This window comes from Heterocephalus glaber, unplaced genomic scaffold (genome assembly GCF_053883595.1).
Source record: "Heterocephalus glaber isolate CG9 unplaced genomic scaffold, H.glaber_assembly_v1.0 deba00001472, whole genome shotgun sequence".
NCBI classification, from domain to species: domain Eukaryota; kingdom Metazoa; phylum Chordata; class Mammalia; order Rodentia; family Bathyergidae; genus Heterocephalus; species Heterocephalus glaber.
In genome coordinates, this window is record NW_028258315.1 from 53,907,638 (window position 1) to 53,929,387 (window position 21,750).

General features: G+C 36.5%; 1 non-coding gene across 1 annotated transcript; it reads left to right on the forward strand.

Annotated features, from left to right (window-relative positions):
• The first annotated feature begins 1,242 nt into the window (after positions 1 to 1,242).
• LOC147826362 (U6 spliceosomal RNA) lies at positions 1,243 to 1,349 on the forward strand. The gene has a single exon (XR_015439636.1). It is a non-coding gene; the product is annotated as a U6 spliceosomal RNA (small nuclear RNA).
• Positions 1,350 to 21,750: the final 20,401 nt, after the last annotated feature.

Here is a 21,750-nt window from a genome sequence, read left to right on the forward strand (position 1 = left end):
GGAGACTGGATAAAGAAAATGTGGGGATTTTTTATAAAATGGAGTACTACTCAGCCATAAAAAATGAGAAATTAGAGACATTTATAGCTAAATGGATCACATTGAGGTGATACTCTTAAGTGAAGTAAATAGGACACACATGTATAAATACCAAATAGTTTCTCTAGTGTGAGAAACTGAAAGTGTAAATCAGGACTAAACTGTATAATAGGTAATGTGAAATAGGAAGAAAAGGGGCAAAGGGGAAGGAAGTGGGAGGGGTGTGGGAAAGGAAAGAAGGGAATGGAATTAATATGAGAAAATGGAAAACTAGGAACAAAATCTTTGTAAATAGGGAGGACTGGAGGGGTTGAAGGGAGGTCTCAGCAAGGGTTTAAAATAAGAACCAAGAAAGATTATGTAAAGGTGCAAATTTCTAATGATGAATGTCATTATATCATATACCTAAAATGTACCAATGATTAGAATGAACAATTGATAATGCAAAATAGGATGAAAAGGTCCAAAGGGGTAAGGGTAGTGGGTGGGGCAGGAGAAAGGAAAGAAGGGAATGGAAAAATGATGAGAAATGGAAAAAATGGAAATAAAGTCTTTGTAAATAGGGAAGGGTGGAGGGGGTGAAGGGAGGGCTAGGAATGGGGGAAAAATAAGAACCAAGATACATCATGTAAACGTGCAAATTCCCAATGAGAAATGTCATTGTTTTGTATACCTAAAATGTACCAATAAAAGAATTTAAGAAAAAAAAATAAATGTGTGTCAACTATGACAGCCAGGAAGCAGAGAGAGCAGGGAGGAACCAGGAATAAGTACACTTCCATTCAGGTCATACACACAGTGGCCCACCCTCTCTGACCAGGCTGCGTTCTCCTAATAGCAAATTTAGCTATGAACTCATGAATAGATCTCCCAAGTGCTCCCAAGATTCAGTCACCTTCCAGAAGCCCTACTTCTGAACACATAAATCTTTTGGGGTACGTTTTAAATCTAAGCTACAAGAGTTTAGGAAGCTGTTAGAGAAATTAGACAAATGACATTAATGAGTATACTACAATGTATTTTTTTTTTCTTAAGATGTTTTGAGTTGGATTTCCATCACTAGAGAAAGTGGTCTAAATAATACATACTTATCCAAAATTCTGAGTGAGTGGGATAATATAGGGCTTGGGTTGGAAAAGCGCAACACATACCAGCTTGGCATAGATATTCTTCGGTGTCACAATAAGTCAAAAATAGCAATAGGTGCTCACTTCGGCAGCACATATACTAAAATTGGAATGATACAGAGAAGATTTGCATGGCCCCTTTGCAAGAATGTCATGCAAATTCGTGAAGCATTCCATATTTTTTAAAAAACAATAGCAACAGGATAGGTCGGTACTGACCTGGTCCTGCACATGAGATAGTAAAATGCAGCAGTTCACAAAACCAGAAGAAATGACACTAGTGCTTGATTTACTTCATCATTTTTGGACTAGAGTGTATTTCTCTTATGTTAGTATTTCAAATTTTTCTTCTGTATTGGCAGCTCAGAATCAGAGATAGTGATCAATGCCAGCAGATGACCAGAGGCATGAAAAGATAATCTAGATTCTCAATAAAGATAGAAAGAGATACTATACCTCAGGATCTGGAAAGCATGAATCAGTGTCAGTCTTCCCTAGGCTAATCAGGCTTTCCCAGCACTGTATCTTTGAAACAATGAGTGGACAGAATATATTATTTCAAGTGCTAGTTATATCTGAGAGAAAATTGCTTTTGTCTAGAAACACCTTTTAGTGTGCACATTTATGAATTTGATTTCTCCTGAATTCTGGTTGAATAGCTTCAAGATGAAAAAGTGACATTAGACTACACTACACAGAAAATGTGTGTTTGTCTTGAGTGAGGTGAGGGATGAGAAACAGAAGAAATGAGACTGCAAGATAAGAGAGAAAAGAATTGAGTGTTACGTATGCATGTCGCCAAGTGCTGGCGGTAGGCAAAACCGGAGCAATGAGAAATTCCTAGTGTTGGCTGAATAACTTTTGAAGATGAGGATGGCTAATATTTAATTTCTATTCATTTAATAAATTTATAATTTATAAATGTCACTGGCTGTGCAGAAGTGGGCTGTTAACTCTCTGATTAGTACCCTCACCATCTCCATTATGGATGGCAATGACGTTCATATGTCGGTGACAACTTTGTAGGTACATGGAAAGAGAGGGGACAGTTTTACTGAAGTAAGAAATCAGAGTACAAGTGACCCTGAAGGCATATGCTATTTGAGATCCATATATCTTTCCTACATAAATACATACAAGTAATTTAATCAAAATCTCAGAATGAGTGATTTCAGTTATGAAAGTTAGGCCTAGCATATTACTGGTGCTCAGCAATTCTTCCCAAATGACCTGTTTCTAAATGGATATTTTGAAAGTTTAGAAACTTAGAGGGCTGGGGATTTAGCCCAGTGGTTTCACTGCCTTCTGTGCAAGCACAAGGACCTGAGTTCAATCCCCAGTACCAAAAAAAAAAAAAAAGTAGAAGCTTAGTTGCTTTGTACAGTAAAGATTTTATTCTCAGTATTTTATAACCTGTGAGGTATTTGCACTAGCATTAATTGAGTATGAAAGGCCAGGGGATGGATGTCACTTTCATATGATGATGAAAACACTGAGTCTTAATTTACTAAAGTCTTTATGAAAGTAATATATTTGGCATAATTTCTAGCATATCTTATTAATTTAGAAGTGTTTTCACAATAGCGTAGGAAATAAAAACACTCTCATTCTAAAAACTTAGCAAAATTTTAAAATGTATAGATTCTAATATGAATGTTAAAATCTTCCCCAGTAGTCTAGCCCCACTCTCCCAATAGACACGTGCACACACACACACACACACACACACACACACACACAGCACTTATCTCCTTCTGTGAGGCAATTTCTATTAAAACGTGTTTCAACTTTAAATATTAATAGAAATGACCTATATCCTCAAGAGTTCTACCTATTCTCTCTTCCAGCAGATTTAGTGTTTCTGTTTTAATATTTAGATCTTTGATCCATTTTGATTTTAGTTTAGTGCATGGTGAAATATATGGGTCTAATTTTAGTCTTCAGCATGTAGAAAGCCAGTTTTTCCAGCACCACTTATTAAAGAGGCTATCTTTCTTCCAGTGAAGGTGTTTGGCCTCTTAGTTAAAGATAAAGTGGCTGAGTGTGTTTGGTGCTGTTTCTACATCTTCTAGTCTGTTCCATTGACCCTCAGATCTGTTTTTCTGACAGTACCATGCTGCTTTCTTTCTTTTTTTTTTTTTTTATCACTGTAGCTCTGTAGTATAATTTCAAGTCAGGAATTGTGATGTCCCCTGCCTTGCCTTTGGTCCCCAGAATTGCTTTTGCTATTCTAGGTTTGCTCTGCTTCCAAGTGAATTTTAGTTGTGTTTCCTCTAGTTCTGTGAGGCATACTAATCATACTTTGATTGGCATTGCATTAAATCTGTATAACAATTTTTGGAATATGGCAATTTTCACTACATTGGTTCTTCCTACCCAAGAACAAGGGATATCTTTCCATTTTCTGATATCCTCTTCAATCTCCTTTTTTAAAATACTGTAATTTTCAATGTAAGGTCCTTTTACTTCCTTTTTTAGATTGATTCCTAAGAGTTTCATTTTCTTCAATGCTACTGTGAAAAGTGTGGTTTCCCTAATTTCTTTCTCAGTGAGTTTGTTATTTATGTAAGGAAAGCTATTGATTTTGAAATGTTGAATTTGTATCCAGCTATGCTACTGACTTTGGTTATTAAATCTAGAAGTCTTTGGGTGGAGTTTTTGGAATTGTCTATGTAAAGTATCATGTTATCTGGAATTAATGATATTTAACTTCTTCATTTCCTATCTTTATTCCTTTTATTTCTTTTGTCCAATTGCTCCAGCTAATGTTTCCAAAACTATGTTGAACAGGAGTAGTGGTAGTGGACATCCTTGTCTTGTTCCTGATTTTAGAGTGAAAGTTTTCAGTTTTTGACCATTTAGTAGTATGTTGGCTGTTGTTTTGTCATGGATGGCTTTTATCAGATTGAGGTAAAGACCATCTATTTCAGATTTCAGTAGTGTTGTTTTTCTATATATATCATGAATGAGTTTTGGACTTTGTCAAATTCTATTGAGATGGTCGATCGTATGGCTTTTGTCTTTGCCTCTGTTGATATGGTATATTACATTTATTAATTTGCATATGTTGAACATTCCCTGTATCCCTGGGATGAATCCTACTTGTCATGGTGTATAATCTTCTTGATGATTTGTGCATTCTATTTGCCAGTATTTTATTGAGGATTTTTGCATCTGTGTTCATTACAGAGATTGGCCTGTAGTTGTCTTTTTTAATTGGGTCCTTCTTTGGCTTTGGTATCAGGGTAATACCTGCTTCCAGGAATGATTATAGGAGTAAGTATTGCTTCCCTTTCTATTTCATTAAAGAGTTTAAAGAGAACAGGCATTAGGTCTTCTCTCAATTTCTTGTAGAATTCAGCAGTGAAGCCATCAGGACCTAGGCTTTTTTGTTGTTGTTGATAAGTTTTTAATTATATTTTTAATATAATTGACTGTTACTGGGCTATTAAGAATTTTAATATCTTCTTAATTCAGTTTTAGTAATTCGTATGTATGAGAAAATGCCCATTTCTTCTGGGTTCCATCTTATTAGAGTACAGGTTCTTGAAGTATGTATTGATGATCTTCTGGATTTCCACAGAATCTGTTGTGATTTCACTCTTTTCATTACTTATTGCTTGAATTTGAATTTTCTCTTTTCTTTTTTGATAAGATTGGTGTGTTAGTTACTTTTCTTTCATTGCTGAGACAAAATACCTGACACTCATATTAAAGAGGGAAAGGTTTGTTTAGCTCATAGTTTGTAGAAGTTTCAGTCTATAATTGGCTGGCTCCGAGTCAGGGTGGTAGAGGGCAACAGTTCATGGTGGCCAGAAGGTAAGAGCAACAAGGAACCTTAACAGTATCTTTCTGGCCCTTTTGCCTTATTTAGACTACTTAGGGCAGGTAGCTCTCACACCCTTAATCCTACTGCCCTCAGACCTAGCTGCATCATGAATTGATTACACAGTTTAGATCCAGCCTCCTCTGAATAAACATGAGGCTTGGGGGGGGGTATCTAAACACAAGCCATAATGGTTGGTTAAGGTTTTATCAATTTTATTTAATCTTCCAAAGAACCAACTCTTCAATTTATTGATTCTTTATATTGTTTTATTAGCCTCAATTGCATTAATTTCTGCTCTGATCTTTTTGATTTCTTCCCTTGTGCAAGATTTTGGCTTGGCTTCTTCTTTTTCTAGAAGTTTGAGGATCAATATTACATTGTTTATATGAGCTCACTCTCTTTTCCGGATGTGAGAATTCACTGCTATAAATTTCTCTCTTAGGACTGCTTTCTTTGCATCCCATAAGTTGTGGTACGTTGTGTCAACATTATCCTTTATTTTTAAATACTGTTTAATTTTTTTTGTTGAATTATTTTATTGGTACATTTTAGGTATACAACACAATTACATTTCTCACTAGGAATTGTACCTTTTCATAATGCATCTTGGTTCTTATTTTTTTCCCCATTCCTAGTCCTCCCTTCACCCCCTCCACCTTTCCCTATTTACAAAGACTTTATTTCCATTTTTTCCATTTCTCATCATTTTTCCTTTCCCTTCTTTCCTTTCTCCTGCCCCTCCCACTCCCCCTACTCCTTTGTGTTGTCATCCACAAGCCTGCTTGCAGACCTAGGTTCCGGAGCCCAGACAAGGAGGGTAAGGCACAGAATCACCAGCTGACTCTGGGGAGGTTTCTGGAATGCTTCTGCTTTATTGAGGAACTACATAAGCTTACATAGTGAAATAAAAGGGCAATTACATAGGCAGGGTTATAACAGCTTTAGCCTTGGCATAATTTAATTGGATGGAAAGGGATATAATTATACACAATGGAGAACATAGTTAAATTTATTTTAAGCCATATGGGGTGATCGTCTGGGTGAGGCAACGGAGTCACAACCCAAAGAGTGAGGAGGTATGGTCGACTTGATCTAGTTTCTACGCACTGGAGTGAGCTTGCTCAACTGTTTTTTGTCTCTGAGCATGCTCAAGAGAACAGAGTGCGGCCTACTTGACCCAGCAAGACCTGAACTTCTCCTTCACCTTTGGACCTTTTCTTCCTATTTTGCATGATTGATTATTCATTCTAATCATTGGTACATTTTAGGTATACAATATAATGACATTCATCATTGGAAATTTGCACCTTTCCATAGTCTCTCTTGGTTCTTATTTTTCACCCTTGCCCAGCCCTCCCTTCAACCCCTCCAGTCCTCCCTGTTTACAAAGATTTTGTTCCTAGTTTTCCATTTTCTCATATTAATTCCATTCCCTTCTTTCCTTTCCCCTACCCCTCCCACTTCCCCTTCCCTTTTTCCCCTTTTCTTCCTATTTCACATTACCTATTATACAGTTTAGTCCTTATTTACACTTTCAGTTTCTCACACTAGAGAAACTATTTGGTATTTATACATGTGTGTTCTATTTATTTCACTTAAGAGTATCACCTCAATGTGATCCATTTAGCTATAAATGTCTCTAATTTCTCATTTTTTATGGCTGAGTAGTACTCCATTTTATAAAAAATCCCCACATTTTCTTTATCCAGTCTCCAGTTGATGGGCATTTGGGCTGTTTCCAAGTTTTAGCTATTACAAACTGTGCTGTTATGAACATGGGTGCCCATATATCACTGTGGTATGATCCTTTTAATTCTTTGGGGAAGATCCCCAGCTGTGGAATAGCAGGGTCAAATGGGACTTCCAGTCCTAGTTCTTTGAGGTATCTCCATACTGATTTCCACAGTGGTTGCACCAGTCTACACTCCCACCAGCAGTGGAGCAGGCTTCCTCTTTCCCCACAGCCCCACCAGCATTTGTTGTTGGTTGATTCCATGATAGCAGCCATTCTTTCTGGAGTGAAGTGGAATCTCAGCGTTGCTTTCACTTGCATCTCTCGAATGACCAGTGATGTTGAACATTTTTTCATGTATTTATTTGCTGTTTCTACTTCTTTGTGTGAGAAATGTCTGTTCATTTCAGATGCCCATTTTCAGATTGGGTCTTTAAATTTGGGAGGTCTGATCTTTTGAAGTTCTTTATAGATTCGAGATAGTAGACCATTGTCTGAGGAAAAGCAAGTGAAGATTTTTTTCCCTCATTGTGGGTTGTCTCTTGACACTGCTGGTGGTTTCTCCTGCTGTGCAGAAGCTTTTTAATAAGAAGAGATCCTATCTGTTGAATGTTTGTTCTAGTTCATGGGCAACTGAGGTTTTGTTCATAAAATCTTTTCCTACACCAAAGTTTTCAAGAGTTCTACCTAACCTCTGTTCCAACTGGTTTAGCATTTCTATTTTAATATTTAGATCTTTAATCCATTTTGATTTTAGTTTAGTGCATGGCAAGAGATATAGGTCTAGTTTTAATCTTTGGCAACTGGAAACCCAATTTTTCCAGCACCATTTATTGAAGAGGCTATCTTTCCTCTGGTGATCGTGTTTGACTTCTTTATCAAAGATGAGATGGCTGAGCTTGTCTGGCATTGTTTCTGCATCTTCTAATCTGTTCCACTGGTCCTCAGGTCTGTTTCTTTGCCAGTACCATGCTGTTTTTATCACAGTCACTTTGTAGTGTAGTTGCAGGTTGGGAATTGTGATATCCCCCGCCATGTCTCTATTACCTAGAATTGCTTTTGCTATTCTGGGTCTCTTCTTGTTCCAAATGAATTTTTGGATTGTTTTCTCATGGACCGTGAAGTATGCTGCTGGGATCTCAATTGGAATTGCACTAAATCTATATAGCAGTTTTGGAAGTATGGGCATTTTCACTGTATTAATCTGTCCTACCCAGGAGCAGGGGATGTCTGTCCACTTTCTGATATCATCTTCAATCTCTCTTTTCAGAGTGCTATAGTTTTCAGAGAAGAGGTATTTGATTTCTTTTGTTAGGTTGACTGCTAGGTATTTCAGTTTTTTGGATGCTATTATGAAAGGAATTGTTTGGCGTATTTCTCTCTCAGTGAGGCTGTCATTCATGTAGAGGAAAGCTATTGATTTTTGTGTGTTGACCTTGTAACCAGCTACTTGACTGAATTTGGTTATTAAGTCTAGAAGACTTTTGGTGGAGTTCTTTCAGTCTTCTATATACAGTATCATGTCATCTGCAATTAATGACAATTTCACTTCTTCATTTCCTATCTTTATTCCTTTTATTTCTTTCTCTTGTCTAATTGCCATGGCTAATGTTTCCAAAACTATATTGAACAAGAGTGGTGATAGAGGACCTCCTTGACTTGTTCCTGATTTGAGTGTGAAGGAGTTCATTTTTTGACCATTTAGTATGATATTGGGTGTTGGTTTTTCATAGATGGCTTTTATCAATTTGAGGTAGAGACCATCTCTTCCCATTTCTTATAGGGTTTTTTTTTTTTATCATAAATGCATGTTGGATTTTGTCAAATGCTTTTTTTTCCGTCTATTGAAATGATCATATGGTTTTTGTCCTTGGCTCTATTGATATAGTGTATTACATTGATTGATTTGCATATGTTCAACCATCCCTGCATCCCTGGGATGAATGTCATTTGATTAGGGTGTATGATCTTCTTGATGATCTTCTGCATTCCATTTGCCAGTATCTTATTAAGGATTTTTGCATCTATATTCATTAGTGAGATTGGCCTATGATTCTCCTTTTTGATTGGGTCTTTCCCTGCTTTTGGGTATCAAGGTGATGCTTGCTTCCAGAAAAGAATTTGGGAATATTGCTTCCCTTTCAATTTCATGGAAGAGTTTAAAGAGTAGTGGCAGTAGTTCCTCTCCAAATGTCTTGTAGAATTCAGCAGTGAGGCAATCAGAGCCTGGTCTCTTCTTAGTTGATAGGTTTTTAATTACGTTTTCAATTTCAGTGGCTGATATTGGGTTGTTTAGAATTTTTAGGTCTTCTTCATTCAACTTTGGTAATTCATACATAACATATCTAGAAATCTGTCCATTTCTTCTGTGTTTTCCATTTTATTGGTGTATAGGATCTGGAAGTAGGTATTGATGATCCTCTGGTTTTCTGCTGGGTCTGTTGTAATTTCACCCTCTTCATTCCTAATTGCATGGATTTGGTCATTTTCTTTCCTTTTTCTGAAAAGGGTGGCAAAGGATTTGTCAATTTTGTTTGTTCTTTCGAAGAACCAACTCTTGGCTTCATTGATTTTTTTTTTTTTTTTAATCATTCTTTTAGTCTCCATTGCATTGATTTCTCCTCTGATCTTTGTAATTTCCTCCCTTGTATGAGCTCTGGGGTTGTCCTGTTCTTCTTTTTCTAGAAGCTTGAGGTGCAGCATCAGGTTGTTTAGTTGGGCTTGTTCTGTTTGCCTAACATGCATATGCACTCCTATGAATTTCCCTCATAAGAGTGCTTTCATTGTGTCCCATAGATTCCAATATGTTGTATTGTCATTGTCATTTAATTGAAGGAACTGTCTGATTTCTTCTTTAATTTCCTCTGTGACCCATTGGTTATTCAGAAGTGTGCTGTTCAATTTCCATGTGTTTATGAAATTTTTTGAGTTTCTTTTGCTATGGATCTCTAATTTCATTGCACTACGGTCTGATAATAAACAGGGGATAACTTCATTTCCTTTGCACTTACTTAAAGATGTTCTATGTGTGAGTATGTGGTCTATTTTTGAGAATGACCCATGTGCAGCTGAGAAGAATGTGTATTCTGATTTTGTGGGATGGAAGACTCTGTAAACATCTGTTAAGTTCATTTGTTCAAGAGTTTGATTGAGTTCTAGCATGTCATTACTTATTTTTAGTCTAGTTGATCTATCTATTTGTCACAGTAGGGTGTTGAGGTCCCCCACTACAATTGTATTAGTGCATATATGACTTTTCATGTCCATTAGTATTTGTTTTATATAGTTGGGTGCACTAGTGTTTGGTGCATAGATATTTATGATTGTCATCTCTTCCTCTTGGATTCTTACCTTTACAAGGATGTAGTGTCCTTCTTCATCTCTCTTAATCAGTGTTGGTTTGAAATCCACTTTATCTGCAAAGAGGATAGCTACTCCTGCTTTTTTTTATGTTCCTGTTGCATGGAGTATTGTTTTCCACCCTTTACCTTTCAGTCTATGAGTTTCCTTTTGAATTAAGTGTGTTTCTTGTATGCAGCATATTGTTGGATTTTGCTTCTTGACCCATTCTGCCAGTCTGTTTCTTTTGATTAGTGAATTGAGACCATTAACATTGATCATTATAACTGAAACATATTGACTTGTCATTGCCATGACTTTTTCTTTTTGTTGGGTTCTCCCCCTTTCCATTTAATTTCTTGTCATGCCAGATGGGTTCATTCTGCTTTGCTTCCTGGGGTTGTGATCCTCAATGTCTGTTCCTAGGATATTGTGTAAAATTCTTTGGAGTGCTGGTTTGGTATTCACGAAGCTCCTGAAGTGCTCTTTGTCATGAATTTATCTTATTTCTCCATCCATTTTGACAGACAGTTTTGCAGAGTACATCAATCTGAGTTGGAGTCTGTTTTCTTTTAGGGCTTGGAATATGTCACTCCAAGCTCTTCTTGCCTGATGATTTGTGTTGAGAAGTCTGCTATGATTCTGATGGGCTTTCCTTTGCATGTGATTTTCTCTAACTGCTTGTAGAACTTTGTTCTTCTGTTGTGTTTCTGGAAATTTAACAATTATATGCCTATGTGTAGATTTTTTTTTTGATCAAGGCTATTTGGAGTCCTATATGCCTCACTTATGTGTATGTCAAGTTCTTTTCCCCTGCTTGGGAAGTTTTGTGCCATTACTTCTGTGAAGAGTTTTTTTATGTCATCTGCACTCTCTCCCATTTCTTCATTGACTCCAATCAATCTTATGTTGTTCTTCTTTGCATCATCTAGCAGCTGCTGGATTGATTTCTCATGTTTCCTTATAATTTTGAAGCAATTTTTCTTTTCCTGGTCATTAATTGCAATCTTATCTTCTATATCTGAAATTCTGTCCTCACATTGACTCACTCTTCTGTGTAGACTTTCAATGGAGTTTTTTTATTTCCTGGAAATCTATTTGCATCTGTTTTATGGATTCCATTTGTTTCTTATGTTGGGATTCCATCATGTTCCTCAGCTCCTCTCTAGATTTATTAATCATGTCTTGCTCTAGGAGCACAATTTCTCCTGTTTTCTGAGAAATTATTTCTGATTTCATTTTTCCAGATCCCCTCTTGTTGCCAGTTCAGTTGGTCCAGGTGGTTGAATATCAGAGTGTTCCATCTCATTTCCCTTTGGGGTTGCTGTAGGTGATCTGGAAGTCTGGTTTTGATACTTATTTACATGTTTTCTCATTTTGACTGAGGGGACTGGGGTGGTGCTATTGGTGCCCGTGCAGGTCACCTCCTCTGAGCTGGGAGAGGTGGGACAGGGGCCAGGAGCAGTGGCAGGGATGGTGGCTCAGAAGCCCCTTCCTCTGGACTAGGAGCAGTGGGATGGCAGCTCAGAAGCTCCTACGTCTGGGCTGGAGAGGTGGGATGGATGGCGGCCCAAAAGCCCCTTCCTCTGGGCTGGGAGAGGCGGGACAGATGGTGGCCCAAAAGCCCTTTACTCTGGGCTGGGAGCAGCAGAATGGATGGCAGCCAGGAATCCCCTTCCTCTGGGCCAGGAGCAGTGGACAGAAGGCAACCCAAAAGCCTTTCCTCTGGGCTGGTAATGGCAGTATGGACAGTGGCCCAAAAGCCCTTTCCTCTCGCCTGGGAGCAGTGAGAGGCTGAAGCATGTTTCTTTTGCCAAGCTCTTCCACCATGTTTTTTATACTTTGGAGGCAGCTAACCATGGACTGAACCTTCTGAAACTGTGAGCCAAAAGAAACACATCCTCCTTTAAGTTGCAGGTGTTAGGTATTTTTTTCCAAACAATGGGAAACTGACTAATTCAGAAACCCAGCAGTGGAACTGACTTTAGAAAATTAAGAAAGTTATTTTTCTTTCTTCTTTCTCCCTCCCTCCCTCCTCTCTCTTTACCATCTTCCTTTCTCTTTCCCTTTCTCCTTTCTTTTTCCCTTTCTTTTCCTCACCTACCTCCTCCTCCTTCCTTTCCCCCTTCTCTATCTTCCCTCTCTTTCTTTCCCTCTTCTCTTTTCCCTCAATTCAGCTCCAGTCTCTTCCCATCTCTATTCCATAGACAGAATAAATGATGTTGGACATCTCACTATAAGAAATGATCTCTAAGGAGATTAAGGCAGTATAATATCATAGAAAAATCCTGGGGCTGGGGATTTTGCTCAGGGGTTTCACCACCTGCTGTGCAAGCACAAGGACCTGAGTTCGATCCCCAGTACCAAAAAAAGAAAAATCCTAATTAGTAGTTGAAACACTGACTTTTAATTCTAGCTTTTCCTCAAGCTAGTTGTATAGCATCAGAAAACTTTCTAGATCTTAGATTCCTCTGCAACCCAGCAGTTCATAATATAGTTTATTGGAATTACCAGAGGAATTTTTGAAAAGCAGGTGCTGGAGTGACAAGACAAATGCACCAAATCACTATCTCCAAGGAAAACATTCCAGACTCTGTAAACATTGACATAGTGTTGATGAACTACCATGGTCCATTTTTGGGAAGTTTCCTCCCATATACAAAATTTATGACTCTGAATTATAGGAGGGCTATATCCAGCTATCTAGTATTTTCTGTTTATTTCTTAAAAGACAGTATCATTATAGGTGATTACAAAGAATCACACATTTCAAATAGGCTGTACATTTCTGAGTTAAAGGAAGATGGAAGTTCTAAAATCCTTTCTCAAGCATGCAGGGAACACAGTATTCATGCACCTTTCATAAATAACCAACAACAAAAAATAAATCAAGAGCTTGTGTGTAAAGAATAAGTAGTGATGACTAAATTAAATATAGAACTCCTGGTAAGCCACCGTGGGATCTTTAGTGGTAGAACACAAGATGAATGAAGAAAGAGTAATATAACTTACTACACAAACATGGAAGAACATCTAGGTCTCAATTCTCAAAACAATGGATATGACACTCAGTACATATCTTTTCTGTGTTTTATAGCCAGCTTAATAATCATATATAATTTCAAAGGATAATCATGTTGTGACTCCATTAATGAACGCTTCCCTGCCTACACTGTCCTATAGTGAAAGAACTTTATATCCAGTTCTGTTTACATGCATAATTCCACATTCTTCTTATCATGGATTACTTAATCCATTTTAAGTGGGGCAAAGCAAAAAAAAAGAAAACACCATTTACATTCTTTTCCTATTTGTATTAATTAAGGCTCTGAATAACAAGGAAGAAAGATAACTCAAATGAGCTCAATGACAAAGGAGGTAGAAAGACTATCTTATTTATTCACATATTTGTAAGTCAAAGGAGCTGTTTCAAACTCAGCTGGGTCTGGACTTCAAATATTAAGACTTTGTTTTCCTATCTTGGCTCTGCTTGACTAACCTCCCCTGTCTCTATTTGGTAGGGAGATGGAAGCTAGCAATTATCATTTTATCAAAAATACAAAATCTGAGAGTAGTTATATTTTCTTAGTTAAGAAAGAAAAATGTTCTATAACCTTACAGCATTTCAGAACTAAAATGGTTCAGAATGGCCGAGCACACCATATGAACAGGTTACATTCATAGCTAGAGAAAGGGAATTGACATACAGAAACAACTTAATTTGCTGCAGTTGGAATTTGCTTTCATGGTAGTGGTTTTTCCAACATTCAGCCTCTGATTAGCTGCCAGTTTAACTAGCACGACTGCCTAAGACTCAGATGCTCTGTTACAAGGATATACCCTTAGGATAATGTATAATTTACTTATAAATAAAGATACATTAGTGTTCAGTATATACAGAGCTTGCTTTGGACCAAAATTTATCACCAATATACAGGGACAGTTTTAGATCAAACATTTCAGTATAGCAATTATCAAGTGAAAATACTGAGACTACTTTATTAAGTATCTACTATGTCTAATACTCTTAACTCCTCTGGGACACAGGTCCTACTATTGCTCAGTTTTAGAGATGGGAAGATTAAACCACAGAAAAGTAATTTATCTAAAGCCATATACCTTGTGAGTAGTAGAAGTAGGATTATAATGGAGGCCATTTGACAACACAGCCCAGGTGGATGTGGATTACTCACTTTTAGTTTCAGAAGAAAGGACTGGGTCTGCCTGAAAGTTTTGACTGACTGAGCATGGTTATTACAAAATAGGGAGCTGAGGAAACAGTTTCCTCAGAGAAGAGGATGATGGAGTATTATGGTTTTTACCTAGAGGTCTCCCAAAAGCCTCATGCAATCACTGACAGGACCTTTGGAACGTGATTGGATCATAGGGACACTATATCTGATTTGCTATTAGGAAGTGGGGCCTGGTCAGAAGAGGCAGGTCACTGTGGGTGTGACCTGGAAGGATATACTCCCCCCTTCACTCTCTGCTTCCTGTCTACCATGTCTTGAGCAGCTCTCTGGCTACACTCTTTGCTTTGCTCTCTTGCCTTGGAGCTAGCTATGTATAGACTGAAATATGAGCTAAAATAAACTTTTCCTCTCATAAGTGGTGGGTGTCAGCTATTGTATTTCACCAATGAGAAAAGTGACTAAGACTTGAATAGACAAAACCAAAATACTTAGACATATTTCTTTTTTTTCTCCAGACAGTGAAAGAATGCATTGAATAGAAACCAATGGCATTTGGTTAAAGGACTAATATATGAGTTAATTAAAATCAATATAAAATTTGGAGAAGCCTGTGGCAAATTAATATTGGTAGAAGAAAATATAGCAGCCAATGAGAGCTTTAGAATAAAAGAAACAACAAAAATTAGAGAAATAAATGAATCTCCCCTGGAGAAGCTAATTTTTCCTCTATCTCCTAACAGTTCAGATAAGGTGTTTTTTGGGGTTTTTTTTGCACTTTATTAAATTCTTTTATTGGCACACTGTAGGTATACAACACAAAGGTCCAAAGGGGTAGGGGTAGTGGGAGGGGCAGGGGAAAGGAAAAAAGGGAAAAGAAAAATGATGAGAAATGGAAAAAATGGAAATAAAGTCTTTGTAAATAGGGAAGGGTGGAGGGGGTGAAGGGAGGGCTAGGAATGGGGAAAAATCAGATAAGTTTTTGGAAGACTTTAAACCCATGCTTTTTGGTAGAAGTATTAGAAATACATATTTCTTTATAACAGAATCACAACTGATGGCCTCTTTTGGATGATGAATTCTCCAGAAAACCCAACATTTCTTTATTTTCTACCCTGATTTTGTATTTTTTTAATAAAATAGATTTTAAATCACACACAAACTCACAGGAAAACAATGAGAAGATAATACAAATACAAAAACAAAAACATATAACTGAAGTCAAAATGTATGATTCAGCATCAGAAAAATGTGAGACCAGGTACTTTCTCCGCTGTTTTACCACACTCATCTGGTGTCCATAGCAAAGGCCAACCTGTCTTTGTTATGGTAGTAAATGTTTTATGTGGGACATATATGACAAGAGCAATCATCTTTACTTTCACTGTTAAGCAATATTTTAGATTAATATTTTAAAAATCGCCATAAAACAAAATGTAAGCCCTTCTCTCTTCAACAACATATCGTGCTTATTGGTTGGTGCAATATACTAGATGGAGGATTTTTACTTTCTGGAAATATTTTCATATGTTGCTCCATTACTCTCTGGGATGGTCCTCTTCTGTATTTTGGAGGGGATTCAATGAAAGGCACAGTGGCAATGACTACAATGGCTTAGAGCAGAGAGGTTTCTGTTAGTCTGAGGAATATTTCCACAGAAATCCATCATCCTTTTGAACTGCACAGGACTACTGTATATATAGAATGCATATTTTCAAATGGGAATATAGTCATCTAATGAAGTATGTTTTATGTGATATCTTCTATGGGAAGACAGTTCAGTGTGGTTGTTTCACACTGTCTGATCATTTCCTATAGTGTTACCTAAGTGAGGTTGATTACATTTTAACTACATTTTTATTCCTCTGCAGAGTTTTTACCTCTCTCTAGGGATTTTTCATTATTGCAGTGTCTCTGTGGTAAGACTTCAGATACTTGAAAGACATTAGGAAAAGTGTTTAAGATCACGTTGAGTCTTCTTAAAGTAAAATAAAGTCTCATTAGTAAAAAGTATAAATAACAGATTCAAGCATTTTTAAACTGGAAATAAATATATGATTTCATTTAAAGTGATGAATTTGGTGGAGTGAATGGATTTTGGATTTATTAAACATATTTATAAACATTAAGAAATATAGTCTTAACAGTCAAAATTATGTTGTAGTAAAATACCCCTTCTCTTTTAAAAGAAACTGGTTTTATTCACTTTTTCCATTTAAAATATTTAATTCTTATAGTGTTTCCTGCAAAAACTTTTCCAATTTTAACATATCTCTATATTCACCATAGTCACATATTCAGCAGATAAATATGGTAACTAATTTAATTTCTCCATTTACACATTACAAGTGTAATTTTCTTCAAATCAGATGTTTCTATTTTCAATTCATCTTAGAAAAAATGGCACCATGTAATATCAGTGGCATTATACTGCACTACAATTTATATGTAATTTTTTTAAAGTAACATTTTCATATTTGCTTTACCAGGAAGAATAGTCTGTCTGATTAGTAAGAATCATCAAGTTTGGGTTAAAATTCAATAATATGGGAAAATTAACTTTTTCCTTATTATAATTTAGAAGATTACATTGTAATCTTCACAATTATCACTTTTTGATATTTTCTTTTTAGTAAGTCTTCAGAAAGATTGCTCTTTAATGATTTTTCACTAATCTGTAATACAACATCGTGCTGATCCTCTATAAGAGGCAGAGTTTGACACCATGTACTGTCATTAAGATGAAATTTTATGTGTTTTTGTGTGTCACTCTTTCTGGTACTTACAACCTAGGATTTTATTTTTTAACTATTTAATCTACTGAACCAAATCTAGTAACAAACAAAACTTAATGCCACAGGGTTTGGGTATGCTTTAAATAGATGACAAATACCTACTTTATGGAGACTATAGTGGTTGTTTATTTCCTACTTTGCCCAAAACTTTTCACTGCGAGCAGCAACTAAAGTAATTTGGTTTTCAAATATTGATTCTAGATCAATCCCAGGCTTCAGTGAAAATACCAAGAAAGAGGGCTGATTATAGTGAAACTTTTGTGTTTACCAAACTGAAAAACATATCGATATGTTGAAGTACATAAGCTACAGAAAGGGAAAATGGAAAAATTTCATTTCTGAAAGTTTAAACATCCCACATAATGGAAGTTAGAGATCTTTGTGGTGTAATTGCTCTTTGATTTTTGAGCCGTGTCCTCTTCCTCTGTCTCCTTCCCTCTTTTCTTCCTCCTCTTTCTCTTATTCATCCTCCCTCTTTGGTAATGATTAGAAACAGAGCTCTGAAGTCAGATATACTTAAGTTTGGGTCCAGCCTCCTACTGGCCCCACTTCTTGCTAGCCTTTCATCTATTTCCCTACTTATAGAAAGAAGACAATAATTCTTACTTTGTAGAGTTTTTCTCAGGATTAAATGACAAATATATACAAACCCTTGTCATACTACCTGGTTAAAAGGGAATAATTAATGATATTGTTGTTACTACATTGTAATAGTTATTATTGTTCTTATCTCACAGTGGTAAGATGATTTGATAATCAGGTAATTATATCATTTTGCTCTCTTAAAATATTATAATTACTTACCTCTAGAATTCCTGGAGAAAGCTAGTAAGGATAAAATCTCTTAGGAGATTTTAATTTTATAACCAAATTCTTAATTCCAATCTCCAGCTCGATTTGTTAAGATTTCCTTAAGAAAAGAAAATAAGAAGGAGTGATGTCTTGTGCCGTTATCTCAGTCACCTGGGCTGAAGGAAAGTAGTTCCCGGGCAATCAGTATGACTCTATGAACTGAGTTTAGAAATTAAAGATACTGTATTTCATTAGAATACTCAAACTTATTTGTATTCTGGGATCAACCTGCATTATTTGAATACTGGGGTCAAATTTGTTTTGCTTTCAACAAAATTTGCTATATATAGCACAGAGTCAAGAATATAACAAGCACTAAACACATATTTGTTAAATTAACCACTAAATATATAATATAAGATTAACCGCTAAAATATAATATCTTTGAGAAGTTCATACACTCCCCTTTTTTAACATTCTGGAAAATAATAGGAAACATTTTCTTATCAAGTTATCAAGTGAGTTTTTAACCTCATTGCAGAATATAAGTCCATATTACTTGGTATAAATTAAGTTTCTTGGAGTGGAAAAAGGAGAGATTTTTGGAAAGATAGTGGGTTATGTTACTGAATCCAAAGACAAAAAATTAACAGTGAAGATCAAGAATAAGAGCAAATTTAAGAATTTCAGCATGATAATTCAGCTGCTAATGGATCCTAGCCCCACTGTCTTTGAATTTTTCAGGAAAGAAAATCTAGTTAGCACGGCTTGGAGGGATTCTTGACCATTAGACTAATTAGCTATACAGGGGGAGTGTAACTACTTAGAATATATTTGCTAAGATTCTACTTCTGTGGTTAGAGCAGCAAGTTTTCAGCAGCTAAAAGATCTAGAAGGTAAACCATATCTGTCAGAAGGAGCTAAGTTTAGTTGTGGCAACAAATAATCCTGAAGTCTCAGTGACTTACACAAATTTTATTTTTTACTGTCTGCAAATTTCCACTGTAGATAGATTGGCGTCATTTTAATCTAGAACCCTGGTTGACAGAGCAGCCAGTACCTAGAACTATATTGTCTAATATAGTAGCCTGTTGCTATACATGACCATTTAAACTTAACTTTAAATTAGTTAAATACAATTAAGCATGAAAGAGTGCTCTTCAGTCATGCTAGCTATGTTTCCAGTGCTCAATGACCACTTGTGGCTAATGGCTAGCATATCAAACAATGCAAGAACATGTCCATCTCTGTAGAAAATTCTACTGGATAATGCCAATCTAGAATATTGCTAGTAACTATGGCAGAGGAAAGAGAGGTGGGGGAGGCGGTAGTTAGTGGTTTTGGGTTGTATCTTAGTTACTTCCCTCACTGCTAGGACAAAATACCAGACACTTACAACTTAAGAAAGAGAGGTTTATTTTAGTTCACATTTCAGTCCATAGTCTGCTGACTCCAAGGCAGGAAGGCGTAGCAGAAGAACAAGGCAGAGGAGGGATGCTTGTGCTATGGTGGATAGGAAACAGAGAGAGATCAAGTGAGGAGCCAAGGAGGGCAATAAACCCTTCCAGGCCATGTCCCTAGTGACTGATGTCTGCCTACCGGACCCCACCTCCTAACAAGTCAGCTATAAACCCCTATAATCTAATAACTCTCCAAAAGCCCCACCTAGTAGGGCATAAGGTTTGGAGGAACATCTAGATATAAACCATATTAAACTGGCAATGAAATAAATACCTGAGCTCAGAAGAAATATAATATACATTGCTTCAACTCAAAACAATGGCTCTACCAAATTTCATGGTCTCAAACAAAATCAAGAAGGTCAGGAAATCTAATCCTACTGGGTTGGTTAATTGTATGTGTAAATTTTACTGGGTTACTGAATATTCTGATATCTCATTAAACTTTATTTTTGTGAGGCCATTTCCAGAAAAGATTAGCATTTGAATTGATGGAACACATAACAAAAGTGATTGTTTCCATTGTGAGTGTGCATCAACAAATTCACTAAGAGCTGAATAAATAGAAAAGCAGAGTAAGGTTAGATTTTTTTCTCTACTTTGCTGCTGAGCTGGACCATCAATCTTATTCTGCCTTTAGTACTCTTGGTTCTCAAGACTCAGAACAGAATCTACATCATAGACTCTCTCACGACCAATTTTTGGACTATACCTACCAGCTTTCCTGGGTCTCCAGCCTCCATAATTGTGTATAATTTATTTATAATAAACCTCCGTGTTTCTCTATATCTCCCTCTTGGTCTCTTACATATTTATATCCTATTGATTCCACAGTAAATAGAGACAAACAATAATGTGAGTCTGTGTATATGTGTGTGTGTTGTTTGTGCATGTGTATGTCTGTGATTAGTTTCTTAATGCCTTGTATAATACAACTACTATGTGACTAGAAGTAGCAACCAAGAAACATTTGGTGAACTAGCACTAATAACCACATAAAACAACAGGTCTTACTACAAGAGCAAAATTAGGAATCGTGATGCTTTATTATTTTTTTTGGTGGGGGGTTACCGGGGATGGAACTGAGGACCTTGAGCTTGCGAGGCAGGCAGCAGCACCACTGAGCTAAATCCTCAACCTCCATGCAATGCTTTAGACTCTTTTATCTTATTGAAATACTTATAGCTATTACTTTCCTTAGGGGAACAATGTTGCATTTAGAAATATTCATTTATGTTGTAGAATGGTAATACCATCCAAGAAGTTACCAAATTGTGTGAGAGATACAGAGATAGATAGATAGATAGAGAGAGAGAGAGAGAGAGAGAGAGAAACTGAGAGAATGAAGCCTGTCATTAGTTTTGAATAGTTTTATCTGAGAACAGTCTCCAAGTTATTTGCATTTGTTCTCAGAGCACTGATTTTATTTTACATTAGTTTTCTAACTAAAACATGCCTGGTTTTAGGGAAGCAAAGAGAACATTCCTTTAAGAGAATCATCTCTGGCAGCAGTCAAAGTCACCATAATTGAAAACACTCATTTTGTGCCAAGTGTTATCCCATCTCTGTTACATGATTAAATTATTTAATATCCATCCCTTTTGAATTTTAGAATAAAGAACTGATAAATAGCCAATTCAAGATCTGAAGACTAAAGCCTGGTAGACGTGGAACTCAAACCACGTCTCTCACCATTCTGGGTTCCAACCTCAGTACTTGTGACTTCAGAATATTTCACCACTTCCTTATGTTTCCCATTCTTGGTGCCAAGATGATAGCTATAATTATAAAGCAAATTTTAGAAACTCAGATTTGTGGAAGACCTTTAATCTCTTTTTGTATACCTTGTTTTGCAGATGAAACAAGAGGGCTACATGAGGTTTAGGCTGTTGATTAAGGTCACAGAGGTAGCTATTAACAGCCTGCTAAAAATTCTGGATGTTTATACTCACAGGAGCAGAGAAAGGGATGACAGTCTTCAGCATATTTTCACTCATTTGGTATCACGTTAATTCATTCAGTAGATACTGAGAATATTCTATATTTCTAGCCTGTGGCTAGGTCATAAGGACACTCCTCCAATCAAACCATGTTCTCTACACTTATTGACAATGTTGTTAATGGTTTAAAACTTTGAGATGTCTTGTATCCTTCAAAACTGTAAAATAACATAGGCAATGTTAGCATCTTTCTATCTGTAAAAGCAGTTGTATCCTCTTTGCTTCAAACAGCACAAATGCTTTTTTAGATGCATAGTTGCTCTGGTCTTGTTAGGCCAGTTAACGGTTTACTCCCAGGAAGATTTCCAAGTCTGTCTGTTCATCACTCTGTTGTAGGGGTTTCTGAATTTGAACCAGTAATGCAGAAGTGATAGAATTTATATTCTGCATCTGGCCCAATTACAATCTCTGACACCGCTTGTTTTCTCTAAAGAGCTTATTTATTGA